Source organism: Neodiprion virginianus, chromosome 3, assembly GCF_021901495.1.
Source record: "Neodiprion virginianus isolate iyNeoVirg1 chromosome 3, iyNeoVirg1.1, whole genome shotgun sequence".
NCBI classification, from domain to species: Eukaryota; Metazoa; Arthropoda; class Insecta; order Hymenoptera; family Diprionidae; genus Neodiprion; species Neodiprion virginianus.
In genome coordinates, this window is record NC_060879.1 from 24151725 (window position 1) to 24175458 (window position 23734).

General features: G+C 39.2%; 1 protein-coding gene across 3 annotated transcripts in view; it reads left to right on the forward strand.

Moving 5' to 3' along the window:
• Nucleotides 1–23734, forward strand: part of LOC124300174 (TWiK family of potassium channels protein 18-like) — a 274675-nt gene that overhangs the window by 50841 nt on the left and 200100 nt on the right. The window contains exon 1 of one of the 3 annotated variants that reach the window (XM_046753904.1): nt 18034–18150. The exons of the other annotated variants lie outside the window; for them this stretch is intronic. The gene's annotated coding sequence lies outside the window, so the exon portion shown is untranslated. Of the gene's footprint in view, nt 1–18033; nt 18151–23734 lie in introns of those variants that run through there. 3 annotated transcript variants of the gene reach the window in all.

A 23734-nucleotide genomic window follows, 5' to 3' on the forward strand; every position in this document is an offset into this window, starting at 1 on the left:
GCAGCTTTATCGAGTCGCTTGCGAACGGAACGGTTGAAAATTGAAATAGAATATACGGGGATGAATGGCGTGTAGTGCAAGGAACTCCGAGGAGCAGGAACGAGCACCGAATCGGGAACGGGTTCCGATTCCCGTAGGGGTTCAGCTACTTTCGGAGGCTGCCGTTAAACCGATGCTGATTGAATCAACTGTTGCAGATGTGGCGAAACGTCCTTTAGACGAAACACTTTCACCCTCGGTAAAAATTTCCGTCTCGAAACGTTTCGTACAGGAAATCCATACTAGCTTATTCGAAGGTGTAATTTTTTATTCCTGTCAACAGCTGTAAGTGCAAAACGAATTTGGATGGTAAATTTGGTACATTCAAATTGGAAAAATTGCGTCTGAGTTGTTTTTTTTTCTTTTTTTTTTGCTTAAAATTGTTACTTTTTCCAAATAAAGGTAACGGGGTGGGAAGTTTCGGGACTGATCCTTTCAGGACAGCTGATTTTTTCCGCCTGTTTCATTTCGTACTCAGCCCTTCAACGCGGCCTTCAACTTTGCCAGAATTCATTCCCAGCTACCTTTAACCCTCCGCAAATTTATACTTTACACTTTACCTTCTCAACCCCTTATCCCTTGCCCTTTATCTCTCGCTCTTTATCCTTTAGCCTTTATCTTTTATCCTTTATGCTTTCCTGGTACTTCGGGTGTGAAAATAAGCACCGGGGGGCGGGAGAACTTTCGTTGACAACCCTCCCACAAAGCTTTTGCGAGAACGACGATGAAATTTTCTCACAGTTAGGGAATTTCGCCGGATACACTGCCGTTAGAAATTGACTCTTACGCCGCATATCGCTCATCTCCGTCGTGCGCATTGAAATTCAACTATTCTAACTAAAATGAGCCAATATTATCGGAATTTTAACGGAAGCTCGTAGTGCGCCGGATGAAATTTCACTCCGAGCTTGATTGGCCGGCTTACAATTAGCCACAGTTGATTGGGAGTATCATACGGTTATCCGCAATGTTGTCGATACGAACCGTTTTAATTACTGCTCAAATTATTTTCGCCGTGTACAACCTGCGGGGAGTGTGCAAGCTCGTCGATCTGAGTCACCCGTAACTGCTAAAGAGGTAACATGCCGATAACCTTGCTCGCGAATTACGAACTGTTGTTGCAACCCTCGCCGCATAGGCACCGAGCTAATATCAGCCAGCTCAAGCGTCACCGTTGGATTACATTAATTGAATATTCATGTGGGTTTTGCATTCACTTTTGAAGGAGGCCGTTGCGCGGAGCTTTAAGTGAAACGTGCCACGTTTTGCCGGGTTAGAATGTGTTTTGGAATTAGATAATTGATAAAAACGCAACTTGGTCTTGTCCCATTAATTACAATGTGCCGGTTAATCGTGGCTTGGATGCTCCTTGAATCGCGAGTTCTACATTGGCGCCGTGTATCTATTCCAATGATAGGAAGCCACCGAGTCCCAGTTCTGAAATTTATCGTCCGCTCACGTGACCTCGATTTTCGGTCAAAATTAATGCCTCTCTGGCATTGGCCATGAATGTGTGAAAGAGGCTCTCAGAAGCTCATTGAAAAAAGCTTTTATAGAACCGATTCATCCAACCAGTCAATCGATTTATCATTCTCCCGATAAATGGAGAATTTTCTCTTCTCTCTGAAATCAAGGCGTCTCCTATCTCTCCCAGGACGTTCCTTTCTAAACTCTGCCGGCATTGCACTGCCTCGTTCGGTAAATTTTTGGTGAAAAATTAAATAAAACTTCTCGTGTTTTACAAGATACTAGAGCTTCGTGTCACGCAAGCTTGAAGTGAGTTTCAAATAAGGGTAGATATTCGATTCCAAAAGTGTCAAGTTTTTCAGCATCGCGAGAGAGGAAAGTAGTGATGTGCGAATGAAACCTCATTACTACAGCGTTAGAGTTTATAGTTCTCTGAAAAAATAAGCCTCAGTTAGATGTACAAGCAGGTGATATTTTGATTCGAACTTGTTTTATACGGAATTGGCGTAGCACTTTCGTAAAAAGACGAAATCTTTGTATTGTGTTCATATTACATAGGATTTTTTTCTTCAGAGTATTCAGCGACCCTGACATTGAGATCAGACTATAATTATTGACTTTTAATAGAACAAGAATCGAGTCATTTAGTTGTAAAAATGCCACTGGCACATTTCAATCGCAGCCAGTGTTAGTTCCCGTCGATCGGCAAGCTGTAATTAAAAGAGATATTACGGTGCTCGGTGAATCATTATTTGTCAAAGTTAAACCCATCTGCATCCCCGTGAACAGAAGAGGATTTCGCAGGAGCAGTATTTGCGAGTTTGCAAAAATATGATGTGCGCCGGCGTATCAATACCAATGCATACAATACCCCTTCGAATGTTCCCTTGAAGGGACAAAAGTGACATGGACACGGAGTGATGATTTGAAATTTAAAAACACCCTACTGCACGTGCGTTTTCCCCCCAAGTATGAGTTCCACTCTGGAATATTGTTTTTTTTTCTCTCTTGTCAGTGACAATCAATAACCGAATCGGCAGACGAAAAGAGAACTCGAAATTACCGCGCTTCGATGCAGAACGACGCGGAATAACGTCACCGGCTTTTATGTTTGCAAATCAATGGCGTGGCGTTACGTATTACGGTCAATGTTTGCGCAGCGTCGTATGAAAATTTGAAATAATCACTTCTGAAGGAGCATTAAAGCCAATCGATGTCAGCGTTGGAACCCACGTCAAAAGAATGTAGGCGGGGCTGGCCTTTCCTCCATTTCACCAGGCGAACAAACCTCCTCATCTAGCTTTCGCTTCGATCACCGACGTTTGAACCTTCACCTTAATTTCCAGGCACACCGTGGTTCATCCGTTTTCAGGATTCGGGAAGTTCGTTGCTCCCTTTTAATCGTTGATTTCCAACCACGGTTATTACGATTTCCCGTGATCTTCGGTTCGCCGTCTGAAATTTTTCCTCGACTTACACTCGACGTGCGAAGCGCATGGATACAAGTGAATCTCGTCAAAAGTCATCGCACGGAAAGCTCGCGGTAAGAAGTATGCTTGCAGCAGACAGACGCGGGGTTCAACTTCCCGTCACTTTACTCTCTTCAAAAGCTACCATCGGCGACAGTCCTGCGATTCAAAAGTCACTTGTGCAAGGATATTGGGAACTAGTCGTTCTCGAGAGGATCTGTAGGTCGAGAGGATGTAGACTAGAGTAAGCTAGGAGTGGAAAATATACGTCGGGGCGAAAGCAATTTCTTTCTACAATTGTGTTGTATCAGTTGCTACCAACGTCGTCGAGACTCCAGGTGAGCGTATAACCGTTACTTGTATGCAAACCCGCGCGTAATTTTTCCACGAAGTTGAAAAATAAGAACCGGGAATATTTATAGAATTTCATATTTCCCGTAGTCCGCGGATTTGAATGCTTATTCCGATTCCAGGCGTAGGTACTCATTGTGCGCAAGCGGGAGATTTTACAAGTTTCAGAGTGACGGGTGCTTCTTAGGCAGGATCTCGCGAAGCAAAGTGCCTGTTGTATTTTCAACCGTGAAAAACGTGGCTTCGAAAATAAAATAAAAATCTCTCGTTTCCGGGAAACATGTTTCATTACTCACACGACCCTTTTTCACTTTTTCCAAATATATTACGGGGCATGCTAATTTCCACCATAAAAGCGTTCTCAAGGATATTCAAAAATTGCTCGGTACTCTTCAGGATCTGGAACCACCGTGCCGAGAACGGGGAAACGTATGAAATAAGTAGACGAGATTCTAAGGATACGATCGTTGGTAGTTCCGTCACAAGCACCAGCTGCGTATGACGTCCCGTCAATGCAACACGGAGAAGCTTCAAGCACCATTCCCAATCTTCGAATCCTCCGATCGAGGACGTTCTACAGACTTCGATTGAGGCTGTCGCGTGATTTATATCGGGGCCATAACGCAGCTACAAGTGGTCCAAGTAATCGCGTTAAGATTGGTCGTCAGGGTAAGCCGGCTTTTAATCGATTAGAAATAGATCGTGTAGTGGAATGACGACGTTATAGAATTTTGCCGTCAAGGCAAGAAAGTCATTACGCGTCGAGATTTCCATCGCAGATGCGAAACCGAATGACAGATAGATTTCGCGGGTGGTAAAGCGGGAAATCCGGCACGGTAATGACGTGGCACGTTTTGTTGGCAACGTCATATTTTACGGCTAGCTGATTTGTCCAACATGGCTAAAAACGTACCGAGTTAGTTGGAAACGCAAGCACAGGATGAGGTCTCCGGTAGATGGAAACTTTTAAGGAATGACAGGTCAATCCCGTTCTCGCTCGTTTCAACAAAAAGTAGGGTATTGGATTCGGGTGTTTGACACGGTGGCAAATTTAGGGATGCGACAAGACCCCGGCGTTAGTAGGTGAGAATATTTATCAAGTATCACGCCTATCCCTCACTCAGAGAGCATGTAAATATTACATCACCATCCCCGGACAAGATGGGACATCTATAAAAAATGAGTTTTGAGGTTATTCACTTGACTGAACCGCAGGGGATAGCGTAGTGCGTAGTGTCATATGAGTCACGGGAGAGAGAGAGAGAGAGAGAGAGAAAGACAGATTCCTCTCCCGCCCACACGTACCTCGGTTGAACCTCTTTTTTTACCCATCAAATTTCCAGCTCGACCTTCTTTTCCGCACGGTTCAGCTGGTCTCGTTACTTTAAAGGAACTCGTATCAAGAGGCGGTCGTTCTTTTTTCTTTCCTCTCCTCTTTCTTGACCATCTATAACGTTTCGCGGCATCGTTTCACATGTGAAGCTTTCTGTATTGCTGCAGAACAGATCGTTCAATTTGATGTCAACCGAATGACCGTAGCCCGTTAAGTTGCTTCCAATTGGCGAATCGTCATTAATTTAGCGATGAGTGGATCGAGCTTTTTCCACAACCATCTTAAGTCTCTCACGTTCGTGATCACATATCCAGTATCGAGACAAAACATTAATTAAATTGAACTCTCGGATCGCACGCTGCGGTACAAGCCAAGACGGCGAGAACGGTTCGTTGAACCTCCTGAGAAGTCGGAGGAAAATTCTTTTCATCGTAAATAAAACTGAAGAAAGAGGGGGCGAGAGAGAGAGAGAGAGAGAGATAGAAAGGGAGAAAAATAAGGAATTTCAACCTGTCGCAGCGGGAGCTGTGCAGGCTATCTCGCTCATGAAATTAGTTCAAAATACGAGCCGCATTCCAAGAATATCTTCGTAGAAAACATCTCTAGTACGCGAGCATTATCTCTCTCATAATTTCACCGGTGGCTTACATAAGCTTACGCCTCTCCCTTCCTTTCCTCCATCCCGTTGCCTTGCCGAGCCAGCATCCCACCCTGCTAAACGTCCCTTCATAAACTTACAGTCAAGGGTTAAGTCTTAACTATCCCCCCGGCCCCTGGGCACCCTTGCTGTACCTTCTTGCTGCACATTTTCTTCTTCATATTTAAAGTATACAGGTAGATACGAGATTATACCGTCTCGTGGAAATGACACTTATGCGGTGACAAAGTGCAGCTCGAGGTGTATTACACATATATTGCAGTGAACTATTTCTCGTACTTCGTGAAAACCTCGAAGATAATACTTCGTTAGCGTGCCGATGTTCCATAAAACTTTCAGTCATACCGAGAGGAAACAGTGAAACTGAACACACCGAGTGACCGATTACCGCATATGCGTAAAATAATTGAGATTCATTGGTCGGTTCAATCGTACCACGGAAATATTTTCATCTGCTAGACAGGGTAACTTACTCGAAATGGGGGATGAAATGTTAATCGAATTGAAATTAGGTTATCACGGTGACTCTAGCAGTCGTCACTCATCAATCGGTCAACTATAAGAATTGGCCTGGCTTTTCCAAATCGCCATAACAATTAATTATTGAGTCTTGCTCAACCTAAGATAATTCACATCACCCACGTAACTTCCATACCGAGTTTGACCAATCTACGTGAATATTTGACAAAATTACGCATGTAGCACGCAGTTGGAAGCTTAACCTGCCAAGTTTCACCGTTTCTTATTGTTATGCCCAAATCTCACTCTATACAGTCAATTACTTTTTCAGGATGTCACGGGTTTCCTGATTTCGCAAAGAATTTAACTACACAACATGATAAAGCGGATGCTACATCGGCTAACCATGCGAATTTGAACACCTTGGGTAAATTTAGCGCCTGAATAGTCGCTACGTTTTATCAAGAGAGATTGATATTAGCTGGTAAACGATGTAAGTGCCTGTTATCCATGAAATTCTCGTTTATAGAATATGTCTTCTGTACGTACTGCACCGTCGAAGAGGAAGGCGTTTTATTGGGCAATCAATTGGCTGCAGGCGTCGTCTATCGAACGTGTTATACTTTACATTTCACGCGAATCGCACGGCAGCTGAGTGCAGCACATGCGTCCAATGTCATCTCCGCGCAAAGTTGGCGTCAACCGCAAGGGCGTATCGGTCTTTAAATTATATGAATAAATTATCTAAACGTGAGACAAAAAGATATAGCAAATAAAACAGTCATAAGCCTTACAAAACGTTTCGATTTTCTGTTTTAGAACGAAAATTAGTCATTAAAAGTGCACTTTCAATAGTCTTGAAATAAAAATTGCACCTTCCTTGCCTTCTGCAACGTAAATAGATTGGTAACATTTTGGAAAGTCTATGGGTAATCACGTTCGCACCACTTATTCCCTCTCGCTCATTGGCGAAAACTCACCACACGGAGTAAAAGGATCACTTGCGTCGTCTTCGTTTCATTCAACTAAACGCTATAGTCAAATGCGGCCAGCAAAATGCTTACTTAATTCAACAAAATACTTTTGTCGAACGAAATACTTCTGACGACTTAATACAGAATTGGATCCAGCAATCAATCAGGAGGGAAGAATAATTTTTAACCTCGCATTCGATGTTTTACTATTTCAATTGCACAGGATTTATCATTCCGTATTCTCATCATCCACTGACATTCAACTAGTCAAAATTCTGCATAACAGTATACGAATAGATATTAATTCATTACAGCGGTGCCATTTATTAAAGTGGCTAGTAATTATCAATAGCGGCGAGTGAATGATTAGTATTGATAATAACTTTATATTACCCAATTGATTTTGTCAATTGCAGTATAACATTATCGATTAACCTCGACCATTCGTCTGTTAATGGATACTCGTGGCAACGATAACGTTGTTTACAAGTGACTTCTCAACTGCTGTTGGTCATTCGATATTTGCAGCCCATTAAACCTATCCATTTATGGTAATGGTGGCTTTTGATAGCCATATAACTACGCTCGCCATTTTCAGTAATAATACTCAGATGGCAGACTAAATGGCTAGCAATGATTATTAAGAACAGTTGTTAATCATAGGTTTCAATACAGTCGATCACTAAATATTATCGAATCTTCGATTGACGATAAACACGACTCAAGTATTTATTGTTCAGAACAGAATAAGTCAACAGAAAATCATCAGATACAGGATATTTTACGTTACAAACTACTCGAATTATACCTAAGTGAAATTTTTGTCCGCTTGAATGATTTTAGGCTGTAAATTATACCATTGAAGTTGTATTTCAATTCGTAAGTGTGAGTGTGGAAAATTCAACAGCTTCCTCGCACTTTAGTTTTAATGAAGTGTTTAGCCTCATTGACATCAGTTTAGAATAACATGTTGAATGTACAGAATATGACCATTCTGGTATGATATCGATGATAACGTAGTCAGATACGTACATCATGTGACGAATGTGTTTCACTGTCTGACTGTCGTTTGGCATGGTTGTGAAATTTAACCCGGTGATGAGAGTGCTGTTTGGAAGACAGTATCTAAAATTAACGAGAGATCGTATAGTCGTAGGTAATGTTCCCATCAGCTTTCAGATACACATATGTACCTCGACTTACTCACCGATTGCCAAGCAAAGTATCACATTCAGCCCTGTTAGTCCTTCAATTTCTGTTTATTCATTTATCATTACATGGGTTGGAAACTTTTGTCCTACACAATGCATGCTATAAATTTGGCAAATAATTACTTAAACACTATTCGTGGATTCATGTATTCTTCGAGTCGTAACTTTCAGTATGAGCATGTATTAAACGTACAGTGCTCCGTTTTACGTAATCTATTTTTCTGTCTATGCTGAACGTTCAAACATTCTTTCTATATTTTAGACACCAAAAGCTCCGACTGAATCAGATTTGGTGTAACGTGCGCATGGACAGCTAGTTTTGTAAATACAAACGACCAAACGCAGGATCAAATAACAGCATCGAGGGGCCGTTTACTTGAGGAATTAGTTAAAAATCACTTGGAAATCAGCAATATTTCGAACATTTTCAAACGTTTAGGAACCACTCGAAGATTGGTAGAATTCAAATTACATATTTCCTAGTATTGGAAGTGCCAAGTGTGAGTGCCGAAGACTGAAAGTGATGGTGGAGTGCGTATTTACAGTTGAAAATCTCGTAACAGAGTCTCTCTTCCGATGAAATATCTTTCCGTTTCCTATCCATTTCCGTTCACGACCCAAGGGACGTATTATCTGGAATTTTTTTGGGATACACGATACAAACGACCATTTAGACCACAGCAAAGCAAAATTGAACCGAAGCACCAAAACGCAGAGGTTTTGGATGCTCTTCAGCCACTGTATGTGAAACGGATCGGATGTAAACAACATCGCACAATAAGAAATTCCAAGTCGGACAAACGAGACCCGTGTCTGTGTCACACGGTCATATTTTCACTGGAAAACGCTGCGACGGTTTCGTAACCACGTATCTTTGCGGAGCCCTTATCGCGCAGATGTTGAGCTTCATTTTTGCCTAACTCAAACTGTTCTTCAAATTCCAGCATTTGAAATAAAATTGCTATAATTCTGTGCCAAGTCCCACCGCGAGAAATTTCTTTTTGCGATCATTCTTATATAACAGTCTCGATAATAACTTTTTTAATTTTTTACCGTAACCCAAAACCTTATTTTGAGTAATAAAACTGTAAATAAGTTTTGTAACTATTGCGATAGTTTGATTTTGGTGCGCAGATAATTTTATTTCGACGTTTTATTTGCCTGAAAAAATTTAGTTGCATAAAAAAAAACATGTTTAATCTTGCCAAAAAATTAGTAAATTTTGTTTTGACAACTACAGACCAAATAGTTACTCGTATCGCAATTTTTCGTGAAAATATCGGCAATATCGAATCCGTTATTGTAACGACGCACTCGTTTTACTAGATTTTTCGGTAGCTGTGATCAAATGAAATTTTGCTTAGAGTTCGAACCAATTTTCATTAACAATCAAAATGTTTGCGGTCGGTGACAATTCGTGGCTTACGCACGTGCTGCAGCGTCTTGGATAAAACAATTTATCTCAAAGCTTGAGATTATTCCATGAATTCTGTAAGGTTGAAAACCCTTGCATGCGAGGGCCTCATTATAAATTAAACACCGGTGCTTTTCCTGCCCTGGTTGTCATAAAGAAAACCCAGAGGATCTTTTTATACCTTTGAATTCCCGGCGAAAAGCGTCTCAGCGACTAGCCGCGAGAATTCTCCTTTCCACAGCCGTTATTATTATACGCATGCACGTGGCTTTGTCGTCCCGCCCAACGAAGTTTCTTAAAAATATGCCGCACACCTTAAATTCGACCGCAAATTTCACGCGACTCGATGTTTTCTTTGTCGGATACAAAACGGAGCTGCTTTGTCGTCAACGCGAAAACGTAATCATGTCGTAATAAAGTTTGCGAAAAAATAAACCCGCGGTCCACCGACGCTCGAATGAACCTATGTAAAAATAACAGTGGAAAAATGGGGCGACTCTGTACCGAGTTTGAAAAAGCCACAGCGAACCGATATTACAGTGACGTTCTATTTGAATGTCAAATGAACTGAGCTCATACTCTCCGCACGATATACGGTCCCCTGTAAACACGTACTGCATAAATCACAACTCACCGGTCGGCTTAACCGTGACGTGAAATTTTTCGTCGTCATAGAGCAGGGAAAAAATATTCTTTATTACCACCAGACGAAAATAATTCATTTTCCAGATCACCGCTGCATATACATATAAATGCGTAATTTTGTTCATTTCTTCTCGTGCGAAGGCCGAGTTGATTTCACCCCTCTATCAACTCGGTGAATCGAGACGACGTGTGGAAACACGGAATAACGCAGAGACGATCGGCGTGGTTCGATGTTTGAAAATTATTTGAAATTTATGTAATTGGAAATACCGTGAGAGAGAAATAAAAAAAATAAATTACATCCTGCAAGGATCGAATCTCGTTTTGTGAAATATCTGGATACGTAAGCTTTGTTGCAAATTCTAATTAACAGCGTAACATTTTTGCAACGAATTTGTTTCGCCGTTTGTTTTGGTTCTCAGATATCATGCGAAACTCGCCTTTGTTTCGTCTCTCGAATAAATAAACCATTTTTCACCATCGTCGGATGAAAGTGAATCGTGCTAATTGGTAACGCGGTTCAATTTAGCGAAGGAGAACAAACGGGACATGCGAATTACAATCGGTAAGTACATTCAAAGGAATGTTGGCTGCGCGTAACCGATGAGAAAATGAAAGAGCGAAGCTGCCGCAGATGGTCCGGGGATAGATTTATGGAAACAGGCCACCAGGACTTTTGCGCAGATCTATATCATATTTTTTCGTGAAAACCCGTAGAGAAATGAAACGGTAGAACGCAAAGCGTTCTATTTCGCGTCATTCACAACCGCCACACGCAATCTTGCAGACGAAATATTAATCGGGGAAGGTCAGCCTAGAATAATTAAGTGCGGTGGATAATTTCTTATTAACAGGGTGAGACCTCGTGCAACAATAACAAGAAGAAGGATGGCTGCATTTGTATCAACCAGAGAAATTTCTAGTTCCCGTTACTGCGGAGCCCTTAATTGTTTTCGTATTTTACCACAACGGAAAGATACAGTTATGGGTACAAAATGAAAATTACTTGTACAGCCGTAACCATAAAATCCAGTACCAGTAAATATTATCTTTGACAATCGTTACTAGTACTACAGTTTTTGAAATTTGTAACTACATATATTGCTGTAATTTCATTTCTTCGCGACATTAAATTGACGTTAATGACTTATTTAATTAAAAAGATACAGCAAGTAAACTGAACAAACAGATTCAACAACTTAGTATCGAACAGTACGATCAATATGACAACTGGTTACTTGTAGATAATTTTCTTGTAAATTCGACGATATTTAAACCTTGAATTATCAATGTAGCGATAACCGTTGTTTAAGAATTTTCTAGTAAATGTAACAAGTGAAATTATTTCTGGTATAAGTGATCTCAATCATTGACGGTCAAATAAACGATCTAGGAATCCTGTATAGGTGGGACAGGGTGAGTTTGCACAACCCTGAGAAGTGACCCTTGGCCAGGGTCCGTTTCCGCCGAACACCCACCCAATTCACGCTCTGCCTTATTCACGCGTGATATTTCATTACCATTGCGCTATATCAGAAACCCTAAAGTTCCGGCAGGTCTTCCCGGTCGGATCTGCAGAGTTTGGCTCCGAAATTAGTTATTCTTTGCATTCAGGACTTTCCCCGGCTCATCTGGATAAGGCATAGAATCCTATCCCAAAATTCGAACAGCGACAGCTCGTAGAACCGAAAATGTTCCACCTGATCATAAATTATTTTTAAGATGCTCGATGTTTCTATAAACTGACAGTTTTAAATGTCATTGATTTTGGGCGCACTTGAACATTTGACTGCGAGTGTTTTGTTCCTTGAGATATATCGTAGGTAGGAAATTAAAAAATGGCAAATCTCTGTTTAATTTTGGTGGTTTTTTTTTTTTTTTGAGTGTGTTGAATGGAAAGGTACAGTTTATTAAGTCCGTTTAGTCGCACTCTGCGTCACAAAAAAGGCGTGATGTTAAAAGTAAATTCGTATGTAAAGATCTCGGATTTACTACAAATTGTTCAAGTGTATCAAAGTTGACCCAAATATTCTTAGTACGGTACTGAGAATTTCAAATTACCCAAGAACCTTTGCGAACAGTGGACTGATTGTGGGCATAATTTTTCATACCTGAAATGTGAGTTTCTGATCCCGCGACGTCAAACAACATGAACTACGAGTTTTTACGGTCACAGTAATTTGAACATCGGTTCTCCAACATCGCAAAACACACCTCCTGGTAATAGGTTAACATAGATCCAGGGTATTGATAACATTGATTGGGTTTCGATACAAGTGTGTGAAGACACGTATCGATATTGGTAGTTTCACAGGAATTTTTCTTGTCCGGCAATGGTGCAAACAAAATCTGTATAATTGCATCAAGATAATGGTGGCTATAAATAATAAAGGCAAAAGTGACAGATAAACTTTTTATTGACTTGCAGACCAACTTGGTAGAAATTTCGAAGTGAAAGTACAAATTGAATAACGACGTACCCGCCTCGTGGAATTCAGAAGCACTTTGAGCCACCTCTACGTGAAACTCACGAGAGAATCTTCTCGAAATTTCCCGTTCAGGGTGTTTCATCATTTTCTCAGGCTTTGAGGAAGCGTGCACGTATGCGTGTACTTCAGACTCCATGGCGTAGGTGCCTACCTTGAATAACGAGTTTTGAGATACACGCGATTAGCGTCGGGTAAAAAAAATGTTAGCAGCTCGAAGTAACGCAATACTTGTTGAACTCTCGAGCCAGGTTCTGCATCGATATATCATAAAGGGCCAGGAAGTCGGTTAGCGTTGAAAAAAGGCTTGGTTTTTGCATGGTTTAGGTGAGCGAGCGAGTCTTCGTCCAGTGTTTGAGAGTCAGCAGCTATGCGAAACGAATATTTCGGATACGAAATTACCGTGGCGATGAAAAGCAGCTCGGAGCAAAGGAAAGCGGACGTATTCTTTGAGGCTTTGAATTTTCTTCTTAAGCATTTTTCATCAATAAATATCTCGGTAATAGCTGTAAAAAGAAAAAGAAAAAAAAAAAAACAGATAAAAAAAAAACCTACCCACTCGTCTCAAAGGATACCCCACCCGGAGGAATAGCTGAGACGTCGCGATGCGATCCATTATTCAAGACGAGAATATTTCGTTAATATATTTTCCCCATTTTTACTTCATTTATTTCTGTTTCCCTAAAGTTCAATTAGTGAGATATCCGAGTCCTCTGGGATTGCTGAAAGAGTCTTTCAGGCTGTATATATTATATATATGAATATATATCACGGGGTCCAAAATTATCCTCCTTCTGTAGAGGTATAAGCAAGTGTAATCGAAAACAAAGTTGACCCCTTGGCTCAACTTTTCCGAGTCACTTTCCGCTCTGCAAAGAGTCCGGAACCTATACCTTGTATAATTTCCAAATTAGACGATCTCACAAACAGACAGCAAAATTAGCTTCTTCATACTTTTGGATAAACACGATCTCTGCAGAGGTGAAGTGCGAAGTTTGAAAATTCGTAGCTTCCCTCACCGCGTTAATAAATAACGTAACAGATACACATTTCCGGCCATCGCGTTTCTCATTCAGTCTCAGTTATTATCCACCCGTGCTTCTTTTTTTATTTTTCGGTTTTTTCTTTTTTTTAATTTTTGTTGCGTTTTGTTTTGTTCAAGGGTTGTCTCTGGGGCATCTGGCATTGTAATTTATTCGAACCAAACAGTCCAAACGTACAACAAAGCCGCGTACATCGCTGAGCGCGTTACTCGTTGGGTAAAAATTTACGAGACTTTCAACACCCCGGAATAACTCTGCACGAACTGACAGAAGGGAATTTTTAAATTCGCGTTAATCAGTCGGCACTGAAGGGTAAACAGCGAGGCTTGCAGGAAAGGAATTCCTTCCTTGATTTGAGAAAGGAGGCAGTTTTACATTTTGTTTCCAATGCCCTTGAAAAGGATTACCAACTCACGGTCATTAATTTCGGTACCGTAATCCTGTACCGGTAAAGCATCGAATGCCTTGAAAAACGAGAGACATTTTTTTAATTCAACGGTTTAGCTGAGTAACATGTTTTGCACGGTTCAATCGATTCGCTTCAAATGTTGAAACAGTATTCTTGAATAGTTTATCTCATCTTTTCTACAATCCATTTTCTTCTCAAGTCTTATTTATTCTTCTTTAAAATGATGGTCGTTTCAAGTTTGAATTCGAACTTGAGACAAAAAAAAAAAAAATTATCATCAAAGTAGTTGACAGTATAATGCAATCATTGATTCGCAGCTTAAACTAGAATAGCTGAACAGAATCGTCGAAATTGCCTCTCACACTTGCGCATATTCCAGACCAGATTTATTAAATTACGACGTTGTTACGTGCTCTAATATACTCGTTTCATCTAGTTTGAAATCGGTTCGTTTATGGCGCTAATGATTGATTGCAGCTGTAAATTTCAAAATGAAATGCGAAATACCAGCGAACGCTGAGCTCATTGAATTATGAACTGGTTAATGTTCTGTTCGATCCCGTAACCGTAGCATAAACAATGATTAATTGTTATTTTCCCACTTTTGATTCTCCGTTAATTGAATGAAACTAGGATAATTGGGTACCTACCGGAAACCTAAAACTAACCAGACGGCTGATCAAACGGATCTGTTCACGTAGAAAATCCTCCACAATGAACCGACTGACCAACGCCCAGTCCATAAAAATGTTCTTTACTCGGTATACAAGCCATTTATTGTCTTGAAAAAAAAAAAAAAATAAACGGTCATTGAAACACTACGAGTCACTTAAATGTTGCCAGCAGGGATCGATTGACTAAGTGCTGCTCAGACTGCAAGCAACAATTTCGTTTAAGTGCACACGAGGCGAAAGGGCTGTTAACACAGAGGTTACTTCACTCGAAAATTCATTACCGTTGTTACCTCACCTCTGACTCGAATTGATTTGACCGGATAATTACTGCAGCTGAACAACAAGGCTCTTGATTAGCAGCTTGAGGATTCAGCATTCGACTCTCGTCGGATCGTATATTATTTATGTAAAATTTATTATAAATATTTGTTTTTATTTTTATATATGTAGAGATGTTAGCAAACGAGATAGAGACACGTGTAAACACGGGGAAGGTTAAGAATTTGAGTCTATTATAGTTAAATGAGTATCACATAATCATAATTAAAATTTTGCAGATCGAGGAATTATCACGCGTCGGAATATAAAATTGTCTTTGATAATAACGAGAATAGTTTAAAAGGTTATAAATAAATTAAAAATCACTGATATATTTGTTTTATCTTTAGCAGCAGCTCCGTCATTGATCGGTGATATTGACAATTTTCAGATGAGGTCAACTACGTTTTCTGATGTTGGCTACGTGATGACTCAGCGATGTGAAATGTTTTAAAACTTGCGATTATGTCGACTACGTGACTGCGTTTTATTCTTTATTATTCAACCACTCGGTATTATTGAATAAAAAGATCAACTGGTGATGACGATGTGTTAAAATTTGACGAAATGTTATTTACTATGTTTAGGTGATTTCCACAAGGAGTTGAAGATCTATTGGCTTGGCGTTTTTCCGTATAGAGTGTTCATATCTGAATATAGGTGGGTGTTTTACGCAAAGTTTCGCGGGCACTTTTAAAATCGTGTAATATCGTCACATTATATAACAACGATAAAATAATTACTGTTACTTTAACTGCTGAAACAAATAACGGTATTTGATCAAAATGAGAGAAGGAATTAATTTTACACTGCATCGAGGTGACGTTTCTTCCTTTCACAGGGCAAATGTTTTCTCACCACGTAACACGATGTAATTGGGGGTTGAAACGTTTATTTCAGATTACAGACTCTGAACCAGATATAAACATGGATGGTGAGAGTCGCGAGGGTGAATTTTGTTCCGGGGGTTCTGTTAACAGTCGTTATCATCTCCCTAATTGCCTAATCACATCTCCATCGAGTACAGCGGGTATCGTTTACTTTTATTCAGAATTCAGGCGTGCTTTTTATTTCAGTTAGCCGTCTCTCCTGGTTTTCGGCTTTCCGAGCACAAATTAGTTAATTTCGTCGATAATTCGATTTGTCGTTTCACATTGCAGCAGCAACTCTGAGATTTCGGGAATATGCAAGATTGCATACGATCACAATATAGTAACATAAAACACAGGCTGATTAGTGAAGATAATAATTCTTGCCAGAATTAAAAAAATCTACCAGCGATACGATTTTCTGATGCAATAAAAATAGAGCAGTGAAATTTTGCTCGTTCGAAAATTCGATTTTTAATATTCTTTTTTAGTTGAATAAGATTCTCACGAAAAAATTCAACTCACGTAACATGACATGTCTGCTCAATCTTTCCAAGTTTCACGAAGTTTGAGTGAACATGACTCGATGTTATAAATTCAGACTGTACTTGAAAACCATAATGTTGCAATTTATCCGGGAAATAACACTAATTTCTCTACGGCCAAAGCAACAGGTACACGAAAGTATAAAGAGGCGTGTACTGTTTACGATGCTGAGCGCATAAACATGTCATCAAGTCTCGAATTGTACTCTCGGTTAACCTTCAAACCTAAGAGCCTGATATGTTTTGATAACACTCACCATCAGATACCTATGGACATGTACGCCTAATAGGGACAACAAATACGATAATTGCTATTAACAAGAGCCGATTGTCGTTCAATAAATACGAAAATCTTTATAGCGCCTGTTGTATTCTCTCAGAGGAGACTTTATATCATGTTTTATTAGTTTGCCCGCCTTTACTGAAAACGGAGTAAAATATTTCGGATATACTAAAAAAAAAATTCTGTTCCAAAGATATCATAGCATCTACTCAACCATTCCAACTGCTGCGCTGAGAAAAATTTCATTTGTTATAGTAGCTAGAAAAATTAAAACAGTGCTATCGTTAAAAAAAACTGTTCGAATATTGTTGGAATTACGAAAAACGAGGTACGCGTAACCATTTTACGCTATTGTCGATCCTTTTTTGGTAATTGCGACGCAAAATCAGTGTGTTCGGTTTACTCTACTGTTTTAGTTAAATAAGGCTTTAACATGAATTTATTGTTGCACAAGCATTGAATTTTCGCAACAGTTACAGAAAAATATAGCAACAGTGATCGTAATGAGAAAGAATAGTAACTGATACTAGACTTTCTGGTAACAGCTACAAAACTAATTTTCATTTTGCACCTAGAACTATATTTTTCGATTGTGGTGAAAAATTAAAATAATCAAAGACTGAGCGATAACCGGAACTAAAAATTTCTCTCAGTGCGTATAATCTTGCAAATGATTGAAAACTGCTGTCTGTTTACGGCAGATGTGACGAAGAGTGAAACTAACGTTTGTGTGACGTGAAAAGCGCGTGGGGAAATTAGAGCTTACGTACCCTTGGGACGAGAAAGTGTTGAGGAGGGGGCAGTGGGGAGGGGGGGGGGGGGGGAGAGGGGCAGGCAAGCCACCTCTGTCGAGGCCGAGAGACACCTGAGAAGTCAGTCAGAAATCGGAACTTGAGCGTTACGCAATTCGCACGGTGTTGTCGAGATTAAGGGTCGAGTATTCCCGGTTTCCTATCAGTCTAAACTGCGACGCCGCGGCGATTAGTTCGGTGTTACGTTGTGAACGCGGTTACCTCTCGCAGGAGAAAAATTCAACAAGGAAGGTATCCCAGATCGATCTCTCCGATTTTTATCCAGCTTATAGATGTTGCAGTGGATCGAAAACCAGGTGAAGAACAGTTCTTATCGGTCATAAAACACTTGGAGGGGGTGAAAACGATGAATTCGAATATATCTAGCGCATCAAAAAGTCATCTTATTGGGTAATCGTCTTTGGGGTTCTGTTATTTTTTTTATTTTGCAGCTCTTTAAACCGTTTTTCACAAATCAAAAAATACGTGTCGCTTTGTTTCGGTGCATTGCATCGTATATGAAGTAAATCAAGATCAGAGAAATTTGCTTGGCAGACCTTCCTTCTAATTTTAAGTGTACATCCGAAGAGTAGTTGAAAAGTGTTTTTACCCGCGACGTGGTGTTTTCGTAATTACATTTCAAGTGTGTGAACATGTGACCGAAAGCAGTGTAATGGGACTAAGTACGAGACCCTCGCATGAGCCAGCTAAGGTAAAGAAACCTTTATTGTTTTTTCTTTACTACCGATGTTCTTGTCTTGTCTATTATGCAATCCGCGGAAACACAGATCTCGGACCGACACTGCAGATAGCCGACGATTCCAATTTGAATCGGGACTAGAGCAAAGAAATCCCGACCTGGTGCACGAATTGACGATAAAATGGGGCGGGGTTAAAGTTCCGAATTTGAAAAGCTCCGAAAGCGCCTAATTTCGAATCATTCGGTGGCGGAACTTGAATCAAACTTCTAGAAAACAACAAAGTTTCGAATGGTTGGAAACCTGGCTGCTCACATCTCAGAAATGCAATATTCCGAAAATTCAAGTTACGATACAGCAAAAAAATCCGAAAAATAAAATGTACTCAGACAGCTTAGTTTGCTCAACGAGTGGGTGTGAGAAATTAGAAAAACTGAAAATTAGAATGACCAGGGTTCCGAAAGTGAAAATATCGAAAATTCAAAACAAAGAAAGATGAAAGTGGTGAAATTTCATTGAGTCAGAAATTCACAGAAATGAAAATCTTCGATTATTTGGAATTTCGGTGTTTCAGATTTTAAAATTTTCGAATTTTCGTACTTTTGAAACTTTTGACTTGTCAAAGTTATGCCCTTTTGGCCTTTTGCCCTTTCGGAACCTTGCACTTTCGGAACTTTGAGCGTAAGCTTCGGGACCATTCGAAACTTCGATGTTTTGTAAAAGTTTGATTTCTTTATAAGTTTCACTTCCAAAAAATTTGGACTTTGGAGCTTTCGGAACTTTTCTGCTCTGACGTCCTGCTGCATTTTTAGGCTCGTTTGTGCGCCTCAGACTTTTTTCGCTTACTTATTGCATTCCGATGTCGGACAGAGTAGTTTTTGTCACATCTTTTAATCCTTACGCTGAATACCGTGGTCAAGATGATCACACGGCATCTTCATCGTAAATTCCGTACGAACATCATCCCAAACAATTTGATTTGCCTCAAGATAAATAATGAAATATCGTAAAGATCGTTAATTCCTTCTTATTCCAAAAATTCAAGTTCACTCGCAGTATCTCCATATTTTTTTCTCATATATCTGTACCCTGCGTATTACACACTCAATTAATACTTCAAATTATTTAAAATTCATCCATATTCCGGCATTTTGTTGTCTTATAAATTTTATTCGCATATTCAAAATTTCACTTTGCCAAAAGTAATTTGTCTTGAAATACATTTAAAGAGTATCGCGGAATTTTTCCAAGTTATTTGAATCGATATCTCAGTTCCTATCCAATGATTATTATTGACGTGGGGTCTCCAGCGATCCCGATGCGACAACAGCCTTATAATACACAAGAGGCGTTAACACCGTAAGAGTTAAATTAACATTTGAGCTTCAGCGATTCCAGGAAATGTCTGAACTCAATTCTAATCGCAGATTCGATACTCGCGTGTTATGGCGAATCATAGAATCAATATTGTGTATCGCACATATTTCTTAACGCACGCGCGTAACTTGGACTTCCGGCACAATTCCTACACTCCTTCGGCATGTTTCGATTAGGAAGTTCGAATCAGGTTACAATTTTCGCGAATACCTTGAGACCTTGACGTCTCATCGAGGGCGAAAGTTTCTCGCAATAATTGCGTTATTTTTTCGCGAAATGAGAAATCTCTTTCGCATTCCTTCGCCTGCTGCAGGGAAAACTTATTTCTTTGATTTACGGTACCGTTCTTCTTGGAAAAATTTTAAATTATACAACTCCCTGGTGGAAATATAAGGAGTGAAGAAGAGACCTATCCGATTCAACGTTAAGCTCCAGTGATGTAAGACTCGGTTTGAGTCGACACTCACACATTACGCCTAAACACCTGTTACATGTAATAATATATATTGTCTCAGACAATGAAAGCTAGCGAAAATCCGCACACCGGACCCCAAAAATAAGTGGTTTCGAAATATTTGAATATTATGATTTTTGGAACACCTTGGACTTTAGATTGTTTCAATCCACAAATAACGTCAAGCGTTATATCTCAGTCCATCGATTGATTGGCATTGATATTCACGATTCAATGGAAAATATGAATCAATCGTTTCTTTCTTTCGGATCTCGAACTCTTGAAAAATGAAATGACATACTATATTCTTAGTTTCTCTTGATTTTTGGAACTGCCCGTTGAGGCGAATCACCGTCACAAGTTGTCGCGTACGTTTCCTTAATTTATGGTGATATAATAATTAGCATTCTAATTTGATCTGTGAAAGTAATTGTTGGATCTCAAGTTGAATTAACCTTTAATGGCTGTAGCTTATTATCTTGACATAAAATGGTTAGTTTTTGTTTAACTATAAAATTTCCAACTGTGAAATCATTCAGTTCTTACGTGGAACGAAACGGACCTGTAACTTGAACGTTATCGACAGTCGTTGAATTCCCGAAAAAAGAGAATCGCGAGGCTTCATTGGAACGAACCCTTGTCACTGAAGATTGTTTTCGTGAATACATATCGGAATGAATGGTTTGTTTTTTTACTTTTTTTTCAACTCTTTCACTCCGGTGATATTATTTCGCATTTCCAGGCCCTTGTCAACCCCTATCAGAATCCGGAAACCAGGTCATATTTTCCGTTAAGTGGAAACGACCTTCAAGATCAGCGCGACATTGCGCGTTGTATGACAGCTTCTGGAAATAATTGTTTCCACGTTTCTTGCATATTAGAACTTGAGAATTTACTCCCAACAGAAACTCTCAGTGCCCGATATTTTGTTTTACGATTTATGGTTTTCTAGTTATGTTTAACGAAAACCTCAACATTCCCGAATTTCGTACATAAATTGTTGGCTGTTAATGTCTGAACACTCTCACATTAAAATTCACCAAAATTACAGATACTTGTATCAACTAGTTGACACATTACTAGATTTTTAACCTCCTTGAAGCGATTGAAAATGAAGCATTAATATCTAAGCCTTTATTCGGTAACTCCAATATTTCTAATTTTTGTATTTTCAAAGAGATTTTCATAGCTTAAAAATGTATAATAATTTGACGAATATTCCACGAATAACAACGATCTCATAATAATGTTAACAACGACGATCGATTTGAGATCAAGCAATGAAGAATCAACTTTTTTGATATCATTTCACTTCATACTTCAGTACTCAAGGGAAAAACAATTCGTACGAATTTTTTCTTTCTTCATTTAAAACAAAGTTCGAGTATACCCAACAGGTTAAAAAAAATATATTGTATGACGTCACCCATGCTAAAGTATATTTATCATACATTCTAAAATAGCAAAAATGCAACTGCTCACGATCTTTGCAATTATAATTTTCAACTCCAACGAGAAAATATCTCCTAAATATTTTCAAGTACTTCACTTTATCTAAATTTTTTCTTTTTTATGCAATGCAACTGCCGCATCACCTGCACAAATTCTTTCGCCCCTGATATTCGTTTCTGCGGTCACGGACCGACTCTGCATTTTCATCGGCGATGTAAAACCCTCCGCGAAAATACGAGGCCTCGGGGATATTCGTATTTTCATGGGGAATTGGATCGGTGTGAATGCGGCCCAGCCTACAGTTTAACTCGGCCATTTCTGACGCCACGTACTTCAAAGGTCAGTCCGAGAGCCCCAAGTGTAATTGAGAAAAGCAATTTTCAACGGGTTGCCGGATACTTCATGTTCTGCTTATTTGATCTTGTTTGTACTATAGTTGCTCCGTGTTATTATACAATTACAGGCGTTACCGACCATATTTATTTACCGGCACCCTCATATATTAATATACCCGCAAAGCCGCACGAAATGGAGTGAATCCTACGGTACGAATCATACCTGGAACGAAAAAATTAACAGAAATGTGTATCTACATGAATTCTATGATACAGAGTGGAACTAGCAGCAAATAAAAGCGTCGCAATACGAACCTATGTTGGAAAATTTGCTTCTGTGAAAGGAAAATTCATCAATTTATTTATTAAATTATTTCAATTCAATAAATCAATCAAAGTTTCTTACTCTCCGCAAAGTAAATTTATATACGTAATAGTTTTACATTGAAATGATGTTTTGTCATTTCAAGCAAATCCAGAAGAACTTTTTTCCCGTACCGTTGAAAATGAGCGTGAAATTTATTGTAGCATGGAAAACGTTTATTCCGATACAATCAAAATTATAACCAGATCAAAACTCGCAACGAATGCTGAAAATTTCATGTCACGAGTTGTTGACGTTATTCGAGAAGAATTTGCACACTTTTGACAGTTTAAGTACTATAGTGAGATACGGACAGTTATGAAATAACGACAATTTTTATGTTTCAATAAAAATTTTCGTCGTTCAGGTGCTGCGTATTTACGTTACGGTGAAAAATCCGCGAAATTGAACGGATTTGAGCGTTCAATTTATACAGACTCGGACACTGTCGAGTGTTGGACAAAAGTCGTACGGGGCTTGAGCGCCACCGTTAATAAATCAAGAATCTTGTTTGATTTTCTCGCTGCTGGTGTCGTTATTCATAGTTGTCAGATGGAAATAAGCCAAAAAGTCTATCGAGATTCTACGAATATCAATAAAACCGTGCATCTGAAACTGAAAACAGTAAGAAAACGAATTTGGAAAAAAAAAGAAGAAACAGAGGACAAAACAACAGCATGAAAACAAACAAATAAGCGAATGAAAAAGGGACGGCTTGATCGGGAGCTTGATTTATGAAACTGAGGAACGCGGAGGCGTTACGCGTTAATGGGAATCTGTAATTCGTATAAATTGCTCGAAAATTTATTAGTACCGGTAGGAATGTATCGGTTTTACTTCGATTCTAACACGCGTAAAAATTTTATCCGGAAAAAGCAGCTCCTACAGACTTCTTACCGTTGGCTTGTTCCTTCGCTAAATTAACATAGACTCTTTCAATCTACGTGCAAATTTATACGTGCAATCGCTTATTTTACTTCTCGTTCTCATGAGTAAATTCATTGTTGTTCGATGAGCTAGCCAAAATTGTTTGAAAATTAAAAAAATAAAAAAAAAAAAAAATAAACAAAAACTCCGGCGTCCATAATTTATTTTAGCTTATCGGTTTTTCATAATTGATATATAAATTAGTATTCTACAGCAGAATGATTCGGTTTGATTCAATAATAATGAAGCAAAATGTACTCCAAATAAGTTTTGACAGTTGTAATCCTGTTCTTGGTCTGTAAGAAATTACCATTTTCACAAAGTAATCGCGTAACCTGGCTCAATGCATATTTTTCCAAAGTATCCAAATGAATTCGTGCCATTTTAGTCGCCATGACCTGACGAAATGAATGTGCGGGGATTTAAAAAAGTCTTTTTATGAGGGGAAAAAAATCTTTACAGTGGATAATTTTGCCGATTTAATGTCCCGGAAGAGAAAGATATTCACGAAATTATTGCTGCTGCTTCGACGGTGTGATTCGAAAACTATGAGAACAGGGTAGCGAAAAATGTCCAGTTGCGGTTATTGCAAGGTCTGAAACTGTATTTTCATTATTTATCAGGATCCGAACGTAAAAATATTGAAAATTCAAAACAAAGGAAGATCAAAGTGGTGAAATCGGACCAAG